Genomic DNA, 14,610 nt, shown 5'->3' on the forward strand with positions numbered 1-14,610 from the left:
ACATGGGGGTTGGGTTATTTTCCAAGGTCTAGTCTTATTTGTTGTCTATTGTGAGCAAGAACAGTACGAGGAAAACTTGGGTTATAAATTAAGAGGTTAGTTCACTCAGGTAATGGAACTTGTTTGCTAGGTTTGGAAAATGGTCTTCACATAGTGGTTTCAACTGATTGACATTACACCCACTTGGCTGCATATCTACCAAGAAGCACAGTCACAAGAGTTCATTTATTCTCATGGATCAATAAACAATTATTTAGAGAAAGTGACTTTGTCAACAATTTAATTAAAGTCACCCAACCTTTGAAATGAGAAATAATTCAAGTTTGGCCACATATTAGCTGTATGGCCCTAGGCAAGTCACTTAATTGTCTGGATCTCAGCATGCTATCTGTAAAGCTCTGGTACTCGATTAGGTAACCTCCAAGGACCCTTCTGGCTGGAATCTTCTTTGGATTATGTAGTTCTTTTAGTGTTGAAAGCAGAATAGCCCTCTAAGGAATTGGGCTGTGCAAAGTATAAAAAAGGAATCAATTGTTGAAACACTTTTCCTATTCATTATCATCAGGAGATATGAGGTGGTTCTAGGTTCAGCATAGAAGGAAGAGGCTTGGTCCCTGCCATCATCTACTTTTATGTGCTCATTGTCTACTCCATGCAAGTGACAGACCAGCATACAGGATACATGTCCTCTGCTAACAGGGCACTATTCCCCTGGCCCACCCCAGTGATCACACGCTGGTGGGTTTGTAGTTTCAGAATTTGCATGGGTTGACTATGTCATTTTCATCCCCCAAATAAGTAATTTCCTAAGGAGTTTTTATATGAGTGTCTGCTAGCATATTTAAGAACCTGATCAGAATTTTAGTTACTTGTTACTAGTACAACTGAGCCTTTGGGGTATACACACTCACTCTTTATAATCTCTGCATAAAACTCTGGCTAATAATAGCATCTTTACTATAAACAGAGATCTTTAGATGCTCTTTCTATTGTCCTACCTCTTACAATACTCAACATATCTTAATTCCTTTTCTTTATTTTGTCATAAAACTGTGACCCCTGATTGTAGGGAGGATATAAAATAGACCAGATGTCTTAACCATGTTTGGATAAATCAGTCATCACCCTTCTTTTTTCCGAGAAAAATGAGACATAGCGCCTTGAGTGAGGGGCGTAGATCCTACTTTCCATTCAGTCTTTCCAAAGCAAACAGAAAAGAGGTGTAAATGTCTGTTAACTGTGCTGTGTCACTTGTGTGGGCATTCAATTTTAAGGATGCAACCATCGTTATTGTGAACAGAGAGGGAGACCAAACTGTCGGTGTTTTGTCTCATTTAATATTGAGACTAAAAATAACCTCAGGAGAAAGAGAATTGATTAATGAACTTAGTTCTAATGTTTGAAAGGAATATAAATTTTTATATGAAGCCAGGGAGACAAGATCTCAATACAGTAGCCTTTCCCTCAAATTTAAGAATGCTTCGATTTACATTTAAATAGTATCTGATTTCAGAACTTCACTTTTTGCAAAAAAAAAAAAAAAAAAAGTCCCCCTTGACAACATTATAATGAGGCAAAGAATTGATTTGCAGCAACATAACAATAAAGTCAATCATCAAAGTATTTTATCCCAACATTTTATATTCTGTGTTAGGTATCAATCACTAGATTAGGTGTTGAGCATACATGATATTTAAAGCAAAACAACTTTATGAGATCGGAACAACTCCATTTTATACATGGAGAAAACATAACACAGAGGGAGTTCAATAGTCTGCTCAGGTTCATCCAGTTAGGAAATAGTATACTCAGGATTCATGCATGGAGCAGGACCATTTGACTCAAGCCCTGAGCTCTTTCCAAATACTCTGGAGTCCTCTTAACAGGGTCCTGATTTGCACACATGCTGCTGTCACACAGCTTTGCAGGAGTGGGAATCAGATGACTACAAAGGCCTTGTTCTGACACAGATTCCTGTGGCATCATTAATCTAAGCTAGGCCAGTACTGGTGGAGTTAGAAGGAGGAGGACTGGAAACAGGCACTAATGGGCATGCAGAGATGAGGGAAACAGTTCCTTAGAGTACATTTAGGAGGAAAAAAGTACACATTATGATAAAAAAGACAGTATGAGTGCCATATGAAACTATGAAATAATGCAGTTGAGAGCCTAAGGAGGGAGAGATCCTGGTATGCAAAAGTCATTCCAAACCCCACTCCACCTATGACCACTGATGGTGGTGGGCTGTATCACTGGGGAGAAGATAAGGAAAGACCTATTTGAGGAAGAACACGTGGATGGGCCTGAAGGATGGTTAGGGTTTTGGTAAGAGGAAATTCAGGTGGGAGATGGCATTCCAAGCAGAGGGAATGGTATGAGAGAGGCATAAAAGTGGTGCTACTGTATAAGCAGAAAAAGATGCTACTGTAGAATAACATCACTCAGGACAAATATTACAGCCCAAGGTTTGTAAGACTGGGACCTGAGAATATTCCAGTCCAGGGATTTAAAACTCCATCTCATGGTTCTCTAAGGAGTCTAGGAATGGGCTTCAGTTAGTCCATGAAATTTTATTTGAAACTTTGAGTATATGTCCATGTTTCAGATCTATTGCTGCATAACAAACCATTCCAAAGTGAATTACAATCGAAGTGACTTGAAACAATTTATTATTTCTTATGATTTACAACAATTTATTATTTCTTATGATTTTGCAATCTAGGCTGGCTCAGCCAGGAATTAGAAATTTGCCCTAAAGCTCCAACCAGGTGTTTGGGGCCCTATCACCTATTTTCGGGCCTCCTTCATGTTTAGTGCTTGCCTTCCTGCTGAGAGTTTGAGGGAAGAGCTACCCCTATCCACAGGTTCCCCATCAAAGGCCGATTTGGGGGACATTTCCACAATTAACATTGAAACTCCCCTTGCCGTCAAGTAGAGAACTTAGACAAAAGAGAGGACATCTCGAGGATCAATTTGGCTCAATATGAATCAGAATTTTCTTATATCTGGACTAACTATGGACCTTGTCCTCAGCCAATGAGTCCTCCACTCTTAGATGAATTGAAGAAGTGAATGCATAACTGTGACTCAGGGATTCTGCAAAAGCAGTTCCTTCACTCCAAGGCGATGGTCTTATGATGACTTGGAATTTAAGGGTCCTGAATTAGTTGTTCCCTAACATAACAAAGCTATTGAGATGCAGAAAAACCACAGACTGGAAAGAGCGGGGTACTTGATCATTGGAGGCATAGAAAATGTCCATTTCCACAGCATCATGATTAACTGGTGGGAGAGGAGTTCTTTTTCACCCTGAGGGTAGGAGCAAGGAGAAGGAAGTCACCACTTTCTCAATCACTTTTCGCTGCCTTAGAAAGGTCCTAGCCTATGTGCTATTTACATATTCTTTTTTTTTTTTATTTTTATTTTTTTTTAAAGATTTTATTTATTTATTTGAGAGAGAGAATGAGAGAGAGAGCATGAGAGGGGTGAGGGTCAGAGGGAGAAGCAGACTCCCCGCTGACCAGGGAGCCCGATGCGGGACTCGATCCCAGGACTCCAGGATCATGACCTGAGCCGAAGGCAGTCGCTTAACCAACTGAGCCACCCAGGCGCCCCTATTTACATATTCTAAGGAGAAAAAATAATGAATGAATACGTCAGACTCTTACCACTGATTAATGCTGGTAATCAGCCTTACAACATCCGCTCACTTAACAACTTTATTAGCAGCCACGGGAGTGTATATTTGTACTTCTCTTGCATTACTTAATGACGACCTAATTTACATTGGGCCTCTTCTCACGCTTTAAAGACATTCTTCAAAGGTATGTTAGATACCAGGAGAGTCATTGTCAGCTCTGTTAAAAAAAAAAAGTCACATGGGTCACAAGGAAGAATTCCAACCTGCAGGTTCCCATTTTGATTTGGGATCTGAATGTAATAAATCACCTTTGTTACAGACATGTAACCGTTCTGGTCATATCCAAAACTGCAGGGAAAATGTTAGAAGTCTGGAAGTAAAAACACAGGGAAGTGATTTATTTCAGGACAAGAGTTAATCTCTTTTCACTTTGGGTCCGGAAATTCATGGGCTTTGTTTCCTAGATAAGACTCCCTACAGCTCTGGCTAACAGGAATAAGGTGGTGAGGCAATCCTAGGTGTGGACAGTGTTATCAATAGCCTAAGGCTAAATTTGATAGCTATTTCTGAAAACCAGGCTTGATTAAATTCATCAATCAGAATATGCTTTAGATTTCTTTATAATGCTGTTACCTGTAGTTGCTCTACTATTCTACAAGTTTAAATATGAAATGAAAACCTTAAATAAAAGAAAGCTATCTGAGTAATGGGAAAAAACTGCCTATTTTTAGTGTTAAAAAATGTCAGTCCCTTATATATGACTTCCACATTAGGGAGAAAATGTTACTGTTATTGTAGTAACTAAAAGATAAATGCTAGAAATAATGAATCTGCATTCCAAGTTTATGGTCTATGTGGTTTTCCTTATATGAATAAGTACTTTTTTGCTTTTGCAAAATAATGAATAATGTATTATTAAACTCACATTTCCTTCTACATAGTAAGTATGTCATGGAGCAGTCACATGTGTTATGAATTGCTTATTGGTAATAATTATGGCTAACGTGATTTCTTACTTGGTGCTATGCTGCTTTATCTCATTGAATCCTCAAAATAAAGCTGTAAGATAGATATGATGATAACCATATTGTAGATGGGGAGGTAGAAGCTTAGACTATATAATTATTCAGAACACATAGCTGGAAAGTGTACAGGTGAGGTTCAAATCCAGTTGTGTCTATTGTCAACCTATGTACTTCCTCAGGGTACTCCACTGGCTTTTCACACGGTATGTTGATAACATCAGACTTGGATAAATTCCATTGATGAGAAACTTGGTAGACATTTTCAGAAAGGAAAAGTTGGAAGCATTGAAATATTTTCTAAATATAGAGTAAGAAATGGCTCAGAGGAATCAAGTAATTTCTTAAAGAATATTAGTAGACAAAAATTAGTTGAAAGTGTACAAAAGTAATTCCATATTTCATTTCTTTTACCTTGGATTTTTGCTCTGGAAGTGAAATATTTTAAAATTTCTAACAAAGGTCCCAGGATGCTGTGGTTCCTTTCAAATAAAAATATCTTATATTATGGCTTCACAAAATGAGCTGCTCTGTTCTTTGGTCCAGTGAATCAAAGGAAGGACTCTAGCATTTGTTAAGCACAAGACACTGGACTAAGCAAGTTACTTCATTTGATTCTCACAGCACACTGTGAGCTGGGTATTAGTGTAGGCATTTTTCAGCTGACAAAACAGTCTCAGAAAAGCTCCGTGCCTCAACACAAGTTGTACATGCTATAAGCCATAGGGCTGGGACTCCAACTCATGTCTGCTCATGCCCTTCTTAGAAATAGATTTATTGTCCTTTGAAAAATGAGGGAAATGAAATAATTTCCCCAAAGAAGCATTTTTTTTTTTTTTTTTTTAATTTGCATTTATTCTGCAGAATTTACTCCCAGGCCATGTTTTTGTTTCTTCAGTTTCTTCTGGGATATCTTTTTCTTCTGTGCAACCTCCTCTTCTGGTTTAGGACCAATCTGCTCTTTTTCAGTAAGGATCATCTCAATGTGGCAGGGAGAGCTCATGTATGGGTTAATCCGACCATGAGCCCTGAACGTTCTACGCCGCATCCTGGGGGCTTTGTTCACCTGGATGTGCTCAATGACCAGAGAATCAACATCTAAAACCTTAAGTTCAGCATTACTCTCTGCATTTTTAAGCATGTGCAGTAAAAATTCAGCACTCTTCTTGGCCACTGACCCTGTGTCCAGCCCCACTGTTTGGCCTGGGCACACCTACCAACTCTACCATTGTAGCGACAGAATGGCACACACTGCTTCTGTAAAGTGACGTCTCTCAGATACTTGGTGGCTTTTCAGATATGCATACCCTTGATGGCCTAGGCAGTTTCATGTGTGTTCTTAAAGTGAACACGAAGATTTGAACCTCTTGATTTACATGATTTCGTAGGGTTTTCTGGGTCAAGCGAATAGCAAACCATTTTCAGAGGTCACCTCAGGCTGCTTAGGGGAAGAGCCCAAATAAGCATTCTTAATTAACTTTCCAATTCTTTTTGTTCCAATGCTTCATTCTGAAGGTTGGATATACAGTCAATGAGAGTTCCAATTCAAAATCTGCATCAAGTTTGAAGAGCTGTGTTGGTGTGTTGTTTCAGGAGCTGCCAATCTAATCAACATAGCTTTTGTCTAGGAAAGTGAAGTCAAGGGCTCAAAGTGTCCAGATTTCCACTTGTGTTATCTCAGTAGACACACAGCTGCAAATCAGTAGCTATAGTCAGGTTTCTTTGATTATTCTCAACATTTCCCTCCAAATGAGGGAGAAAAACTAAGAAAACTGATGTTGAGTCTAGTTGGCACGTTTTACCCATAAAGATTCAAGAAGCTGAAATGTAGAATCAATTCTGAATGCCCAAGAGCAGGGAGGTGTTAATGACTCACCTTCTTGGGCAGATGTCCTCCTCCCTTGCCACTTTGGTTAAGGTAGGCTTTGGTGACTCGTGGCATATCTCCATCCTTTGTTAATCGGGGGTGTTTGGGATTATTGAGTCAGCTGCCGGAATGAGTCCTACTATCCCTCTTAGGGTCTGAGTCAGCTTCCTGGTCCCATAAGTCTGCTCAGACCCTGATTCAAAGCCTTGGATAGGTCCAGGATCCTTGAAGCCACCACGGAATGGTCAGCAATGTACATGTGGTTGCTGAGTATCAGGAACTGCTGTTCCCTGACCCTGGTCATCCCCAGTTAGGGAAGCTGGGAACTTTAGACCCCATTCCATACCCTGGTATTCCCCTAGCCTCTGAGTCTAGGTTCCTCATTCCCACAAGTTAACTCTATTCACCAACCCCTTCCTCAAAATTGGTCTGCACACACGGACCTACAATGTTCACCTACTTCTCTTTGAGCCTGTCTTCAGAATTGTTAGAGGCAGTTTATCTGCTGGGAAGTGTAGTCTTCTGCTTCATCCCTGTCTTCACATTCTGCCTGGATTCTGTTTGGACTCGGAGAGCCCCAGACCAGGTGTTAATACTCTCTGACAATGGTGCAGCAGTAACACCAGAGGGCAGCAGAAAAAGCAAGGGTTTGAGTCAGATGGACTTAACTGAAATATTGGCTCCAACGTGCATTTAAATAGTCAGGGGACCCAAGACGAGTCTCAGTTTCCTGTTATGTAGAATGAGAGAAATAACTGTTGTATGGGGTTGTTGTAAGGTCAGAGTCAATGCATATAAAGCACCTGGCTTAATGACTGGTATGTATTAGCCATTTAATAACTGGTAGTGTTTATTATGTCTTTCAATAAACTATCTGAACAGTGGGAAGCAAAATGTAACTTAGGCATACTTAACCTCTGGCATGGTTTGTAATATTGAAAATAAGGAAACCAGGACTTGAGTTCTCCTGTACCAGCCCAGGGATCTTTAGAGAATGCCTATCCTGGTTTTGGTGAGGTCGCGTTCTCACATTTCTCAGGTATTTTAAAGGCAGATCTGACAAGGAAGAGGAAATTTTCCCTCTAGTACTGTATCTGGATGGTGCAGCCAGGGAAGGCCAAGAAAACCTTTGGAACCTCCTGGAAAGTTGGAAATTTAGGCTGAAGAACTGGAAGGGTTGACAACTTATGGAGGTTTGTTAGACAGCAGAATAGCTTTACAAATGAAGTGCCTGAAGCCAAAACTCTTAGGTCATATAAAATTAGACTGGACAAACACTTGAGAGTGAGCTATGCTGGCAGGGAAATGAACAAGGTGGCCTAAGGACTTTTTCCATTTCTAATTTCTGTGAGTCTATGGAAAGATGTCTTTCTTTTCTGTATTTTCGTATGTATTTTTTTTCTTTAGCCTTCTCAGTGTTTTTTTTTTTTTCTCCTCAGATACATTTATAAATTCTACTTACAAAGCTTAAAATTACAGCAAAAATGCCATTTCATACTGTTAAGTTTAGTCCATTTTAAATCCTGTCTTGCAAATTTCTCCTCCTACAAAGCAAAGCTGTCCCATCATGTTGCCTTATGGCCACTGCTATTTTTGAATTACATTTAGAGTAGAGTTAATCCACCTTTGATAAGGAATTTAATAACCATTGGCAGGTCAGCTTGTGACTTTATGTTGTGAATACAGCTGCAGATTATGGAGCATCTTTCATTTTAAATTATTCCCTGGGATGGAAAGCCAGTCCAAATGCAGAATACTTTGTGTTGTAAAGATTAAAGCAGCAATCTTGCAGAAACAATGGACAGTGGACAATGGCAGTGGACAAGGCTTTCAGGATGGACTCTCAGAGAGGAGTGTAATTGGTTGTGAGTGTATGGGAGGGAGTTGTGTGTGAAAAAGCAAATACAAGAATGGAGAAGCAATGGGAGGGACCCAGAGAACTTTAATCATGGCACTGACATTCAGAGTTGGCTGGGCTCAGAATCTAGACTGGTACAGGAAGCAAGTTTTGAAGATTAGAGCAAGCAGTTGGGCTGGAGTTTAGCAAAATAGCTGCAGTGTTAGGATCTTACCACGGCAGGAGGCAGGACCCAAGAAGGAACTGGATAATGGGTTTTGGCAACAGAAAAGGACACAAGCTGACATTTCAGTTTAGCCTGAAGTTTTATAATTGTCATGTTAGGTCACAAGCCAGTGTCAGCAGCCTGTAGGTGTAGGTAATTGAGAGTATTGGGGGGACATGCTATTGAGTGAGATTTATAGGAAGAAAAAAGGTTGTTGACTTTACAACAGCTCCAGACATAGGTCTACTTTGATTTCAACGTCCCTTTGTTTTTAGTTTTTACTCAGATACTGGATCTTGCATCTGGGAAGTAAAATGTAAGGGAATTAAACACTTCTAGAATGTCTACCATTTAAAAAGGATTTGGCTAGGCACTTCCATATGCTACACCTTGAACTGTGACAGCAGCCTATGATATAGTTATTTTTATTTCTATTTTATAAAAGGTAGGAGGCTCGGATGGGTAAGTACACCCTAGTGCACATAATTAATAAGTGGTGGCCTTTAGATCCAGTTCCAGGTCTGCGTGATCCTAAAGTCCCCACTGTTTCCACTCTACCATGCTGCTTCCTATGGAGGCCCAGTGACTCTGGAGGCTGGGCTTGGCATTAAGTATCAGGTGCTGTTGACTTCCTCCCTGCCTGGATCTCATTCTCCTTCTACTAATCTCTTAAAGATCTATTCTTTCATTTCCCCCCCAATTTAAAAAAAAAATAGACTTCATTTCTTAGAGCAGTTTAAGGTTCATGGCAAAATTGAGCAGAAGGTACAAAGACTTCCCATCACTACTGTAGTAACTATCTAACAAGGCTCCAGTCTTTACAGCAGTTCTAACATCCATCCTCCTCATAGCAGCCAGAGTGAACTCTCTAAAATGTAAATCAGATTACTTGGTAAGTAAACTCCAAACTGCTTACCATGGCCTAGACAGCCCTAAACAACCTGGTCTCTTTCTATTCCTCTGATGTCACCTTTCTTTACACTCTATTTTGTTCATATTTTCCAGCCATACTGGCCTCATTTCTGTCTCAGGGCCTTTGCACATGCTGTCCCTTCTGTTTGGAATACATTTCTTCTATATCTTTGAATAGTATTTTTTTTTTTTTGTCCTTCAGATTTAAGTTTCATCTTAAATGTCCCTTCTTAGAGAGGACTTCTCTGAGAAACTGAGTGGCCCTTATCACTTTGTACTAAATTAACCTATTTTATCTTTTTCAAATCACTTCTGTACCTGAAATTATCTTATTTACTAATTTTTTTTTCTTCTTATTTTAGCCTTTAATGACATAGAAAATCACCCCAAAGATAGTGGCTAAAACAATCACTTACCGAGGTCACACTTCTTTGGGTGAGCCAACTGGACTGGGCTCAAGTGAGTGACCTTCTGGGTTAGATTGGGCTTATTCATGCATTTATGGTCAGGTAGGTGGCTCTGTCTGAGGGCTGGTTGCCTGTTGGCTGGGGTGACTGGGGCACCTGGACTAGGTTTCTCTCATCATCTAGCAGGCCAGCCCAAGTTTATTCATATAGTGGATAATAGGATTCTCAGAACAGAGTATACCAGTTCTCTTGAGGTTTTGGTGCTGGCATAATGTCACTTCTGCTTAATTCTATTGGTCAAAGCTGCCCAAATTCAAGGGGTGGAGAATAGACATCACCTCTTGATTTATAGATTACATTGTAATGGGGCATGGCTATAGGGAAGGAATACATAATGGTAATCATTTTTTGCAAACAACCCACCATAGCAGTGTATATTTGCAATTCATTTTAGGTTCTTAGCAACTGAATCCCTTTTTGAGTTTGAAAGATTACCCACTTTATGGATCTTTGGAGGGCAAAGATTATTTCTTCCTGTAGGAACCAAACAAGCTACATAGTTTCTTTTCATTTTTTTCCCCTTAAGGCACAGGCACTTGTGCAGGTTGGAAGTGAATAAGGTAGGCCAGTAGGTTCCTTGTGGAATTGATTTTTTGGTTAGGGTGACAGCAAAGGTGACTGTCCTAGGTTGGTCTTATTTGCAGTATAGTTGTTTTCCTGGTAGAAAAGCAACAAGAATGCAAGCTGTAGCACCTCAGGCTCTGTGGCAGGCAGGTGATTTCCTCAGCAGGCCAATTCTTTTTTTAAATTTATTTATATAATTAATAAAGATTTTATTTATTTGAGAGAAAGAGAGCATGCATGAGCAGAGGGAAGGGGCAGAGGGAGAGGGGGAGGGGAGGGGCAGAGATAGAGGGACAAGCAGGTTCCCCGCTGAGCAGGGGGCCTGATGTGGGGCTGGATCCCAGGACCCCGAGACCATGACTTGAGCCAAAGGCAGAAGTTTAACTGACTGAGCTACCCAGGTGCCCTCTCATCAGGCCAGTCCTATGAAAGGTTTTGTATGTTGTTTCTGGAATCTTAAGTTTGAGCCTCATTCTTTAGACCTCTCACAGATCCTATGAACCACTCAATATTCTTTAAAAGACTCCTTTTCTTTGTAATCCTCCAGAGTCAGATTTGGTTGCTTTGCCACAAAGAGTTCTCTTCCAGCAGTTGGTATCAGGAATGGAGTTAATTTTTCTTATGTAACAGGAAGAGTTAGATGGTTGCCGGGTGAGCCCAGCTGCTCATACAGCTATCAGGATTCTCTTTCTAGCTTCCTCCTTGGCCATCCTTAGTGTGTTTTATCTTTATGCTGTTGTCTCCTGCTAGCTCCATGTATTACTTTCATGTTTCAGGCAGGAAGGGGTGGCACCAGCTATGTCTGTTTCTTTTATAAAAAAAGCAAAAGTTTCTAGAAGTGCCCCTTTAGATCTTCCCTTACACTGTCTTGGCTTAAATAAGATCCTCTAGTTTACTGACTTGAGAGATTGGGAGGTGAGTATCTGACTCTCTAACCTCTCTGAGGAAGGCACGAAGGGAGGAAGCTAGAGAATGTGTGTTGAATAAAGTGATGACCAGTGCCCCTTACATTCTTAGTCACTCTCTTTATAATGATGGTTCCTGGAGACCAGAGGCTGTGCTTCATTCATTGCTGTCTCTCCAGTGCTTAGAACAGTGCTTGGCAAGTTCATTGACTGAGTGGCAATAGCTGGAGATTCTTTCTTTAAAATTTATCTTATCTTTTGCTTTTGTGACGGAACTACCATTTTATTCTAGGCCAATTATTTGTTTATTACAGATCTGTTTTTATGCTCTTTTTCTCTCCCCAGTCTTTTCCATCCTCTGTCTACATTACATTCTGCTACTAGTATATCATCTTGAATACTATTTTTGTCTTGTCCTTTTTTTCTTCTCAAAAATCTGTGTTAGTTCTGTTGTAGCAGATCTCAATCTCTCAGCCTGGGATTCGACTCCTTGCATTAGCTGTCTGTTACCTCTTCCACATCAGCAACTTAATTGGTAATCACTCACAAATCCAGCTAATCTTGTGGCCATCTGGTATATGCTGTCATATCCAGGGTATGCAGAGTGACAGACTGCAGGGCTCCCGGGGGGCAAAGGCAAAAGGCTTCCCTGTGAAGGGAATAGGTGAGATACAGGGAAGACCCTGAATATAGGTTGGGCTGCCATGTCATTTTGTTGAAAGGGGTAGGGACATTTATCATTCACTTTGAACTTGTATTTAGTCTACAGTCTCTTTGGTAGACATATCAGGCAGGGAGTCTGACTGGGTTAAAGCAGGACTGGGCTAGCTCAGTCCAATCAGTGGGGTGCTTGTGGCAGTCTTTTTGAGAAGTGAAGCATGAACCTGGATCAAGAACAGCAGATTGAAACACAGACTGGTCCACAGGGCAGAGTACAGGGAAGGCTGAAGTTCAGGGGCATCCAGCTGAGCAGGAACCAAGCCATTCCTAAATCCGTAGAGTGGATAGGACCATGGGCAGTCAGCCTTGGATCTTGTTAGTCTGAGACTGGGGAGACTGAGTCTGTAATTTGTTCCTACAAATTTGTTCCTCACCTTTGGCAGCCAGACCTTGTTGGATCATGCAGGGACTGGCAGCATCATCCACTTGCCTTCTTTTCTCTACCTTTACAAATGTTCCACTTTTTGTTAGAAACATGTTAGAAACACTCTTTTCTGGTATGCTTAGAGGGTGATTTTGAAAAACCATTGGGGGGGCAATTATGATATATCTCAACTTATTTGATGAAAAATTATTTGAACCATTTTTACAATAAAACAGTATAGACACAGATAAATTTGACATGATGTTTTTCAGGCAAAATTAAGAATTAAATCTCAAACTTTGATTAAAACTCCAATCTATGATTATACATTCATTCATTTCATTAGGGGTACTAGGATGCAAAAAACAGAAATAGAGAATTCTAAGACAAATCAAGGGCCACTAGAGACACTGTAATCATTATGGAAGTTGTTCATTAAAGATACATGTACTAAGAATTTAAACTGAATTCAGAAATTTCCATTTTTAGAATGAGTTAAAAAGACCATGCTTGAGATTAAAAAAAAATATTCTCTAACAGGAAAGGAAAGTTCTTGATGATAGCATTTGGTGCTAAGGATTAGAATAAAACTGCTATTTGGAGAGAATATCTAAATGTCTTCTTTTGTAAGGTAAAAATGTCACCTCAGTCTAAAAGAATTTCAAGGTATTTTTCTCACTTAAAAAATAACCTATGTCTCTCTTAAAATAAATAAATCCTTCTGTATAGTGCACTTTTATTCAAGAATGCCTGTGTCTTCTAAGCAATAACGGTCTTCCAAACATTTTAACAGTATAATCACATGGATAGATTGAAACTTTTCAGTGTCATTGTTTCATAGCACATTGGAATCTTCAAGCACCTAAATATTTTCCTGTGGCAGGGTGCTAAGAATACACCAGGGGAGTTTACCCCAAATCACTGTTTTCACTGGCAGCTTCCAATAATTGATTTGAAATCCCAAGAACTTCTTATCAATTGAGACAGAAAATTATAAACCTAGGGTCTACTTACCTGATTATTTTAAGCAGAAACTGCTTTATTGCTCTGCCAAGTTATTTAGGAATAATTTTGTGTACTGATTTGTCTCTTAAACATAGTTTGGTTATATATATTTTGAACATAACCGCATTTTCTTTCACTCATACTGAAGTTATTCCTTTTTATGGTGAAATAAAATATATTCCTTAACACTATTTTGAACACTTTTCAAGACTTTATGGAAGAGGTGATTGATCCCTGACAAGCAAATTTTTTAGAGAAACCCATTTTTTTTTTAATTCAGTAAATACTTACCAAATTCTGACCAAGTGATTATAACTCAATAATTTGTCCTGAATTAAAAAATAAGTTTTGTCAAACCACAGAAATGATAAATTTTAATTTAGTATAGCTTAAATTCTTGGGATATGTAGAATTCAACTTCAATAATACTATTTCTCCATAAGACTATAATAGACTTCAAGACATTTAAATCAGAACCATTTGAATTTTAATTTAAAGTACATTTAGATCAGTTTCATCTGATCAGCCACTAATGGGAATGTGAAATTCCACTGCGATTTGGGGATCTTTCTGTCATCTCAACATGACCTAGACTATCTTGTCCATTACAGGCCCTATCCATATCATAACTGTAAATATATAATTTCTAAAGTTTGCTCATTTCATTACATGAGTAATAATCTTCACCTTTTTCACAATTCTTTCTCTCAGTGATTCCAAGACACAGATTACATCCTCTACTTGAATGCCTCTAATCTCTCTCGCTTATTCTGACCTCTCTCCTAATCTCCAGTGTCATATTAACAACTGCTTTTTGAACATCACCACCTGGATGTCTTCCTATGACCCCAACTAAGTATGTCAAAATGGAATGGATTTATAGAATTCCTGACAATATTTTCTCCTCTTATGAGAATTATTGTTAATGACACTATAATTTTGCTAGGCTTGAAAAATTCGAGTAACTCATTTATTTATTTTTTTTTTTAAAGAGGCATCTGCCTCTTTTTTTTTTTTTTTTTTAAAGATTTTATTTATTTATTTGAGAGAGAGAGAATGAGAGAGAGAGCACATGAGAGGG

At 39.2% G+C, this 14,610-nt stretch overlaps 1 pseudogene; it reads right to left on the reverse strand.

The window, feature by feature from the left end:
* Positions 1 to 5,515: 5,515 nt before the first annotated feature.
* Positions 5,516 to 6,094, reverse strand: LOC116643228 (annotated as a pseudogene).
* Between the last annotated feature and the right edge of the window lie 8,516 nt (positions 6,095 to 14,610).

Source organism: Phoca vitulina, unplaced genomic scaffold (assembly GCF_004348235.1).
Source record: "Phoca vitulina isolate PV1807 unplaced genomic scaffold, GSC_HSeal_1.0 scaffold25, whole genome shotgun sequence".
NCBI lineage: Eukaryota > Metazoa > Chordata > Mammalia > Carnivora > Phocidae > Phoca > Phoca vitulina.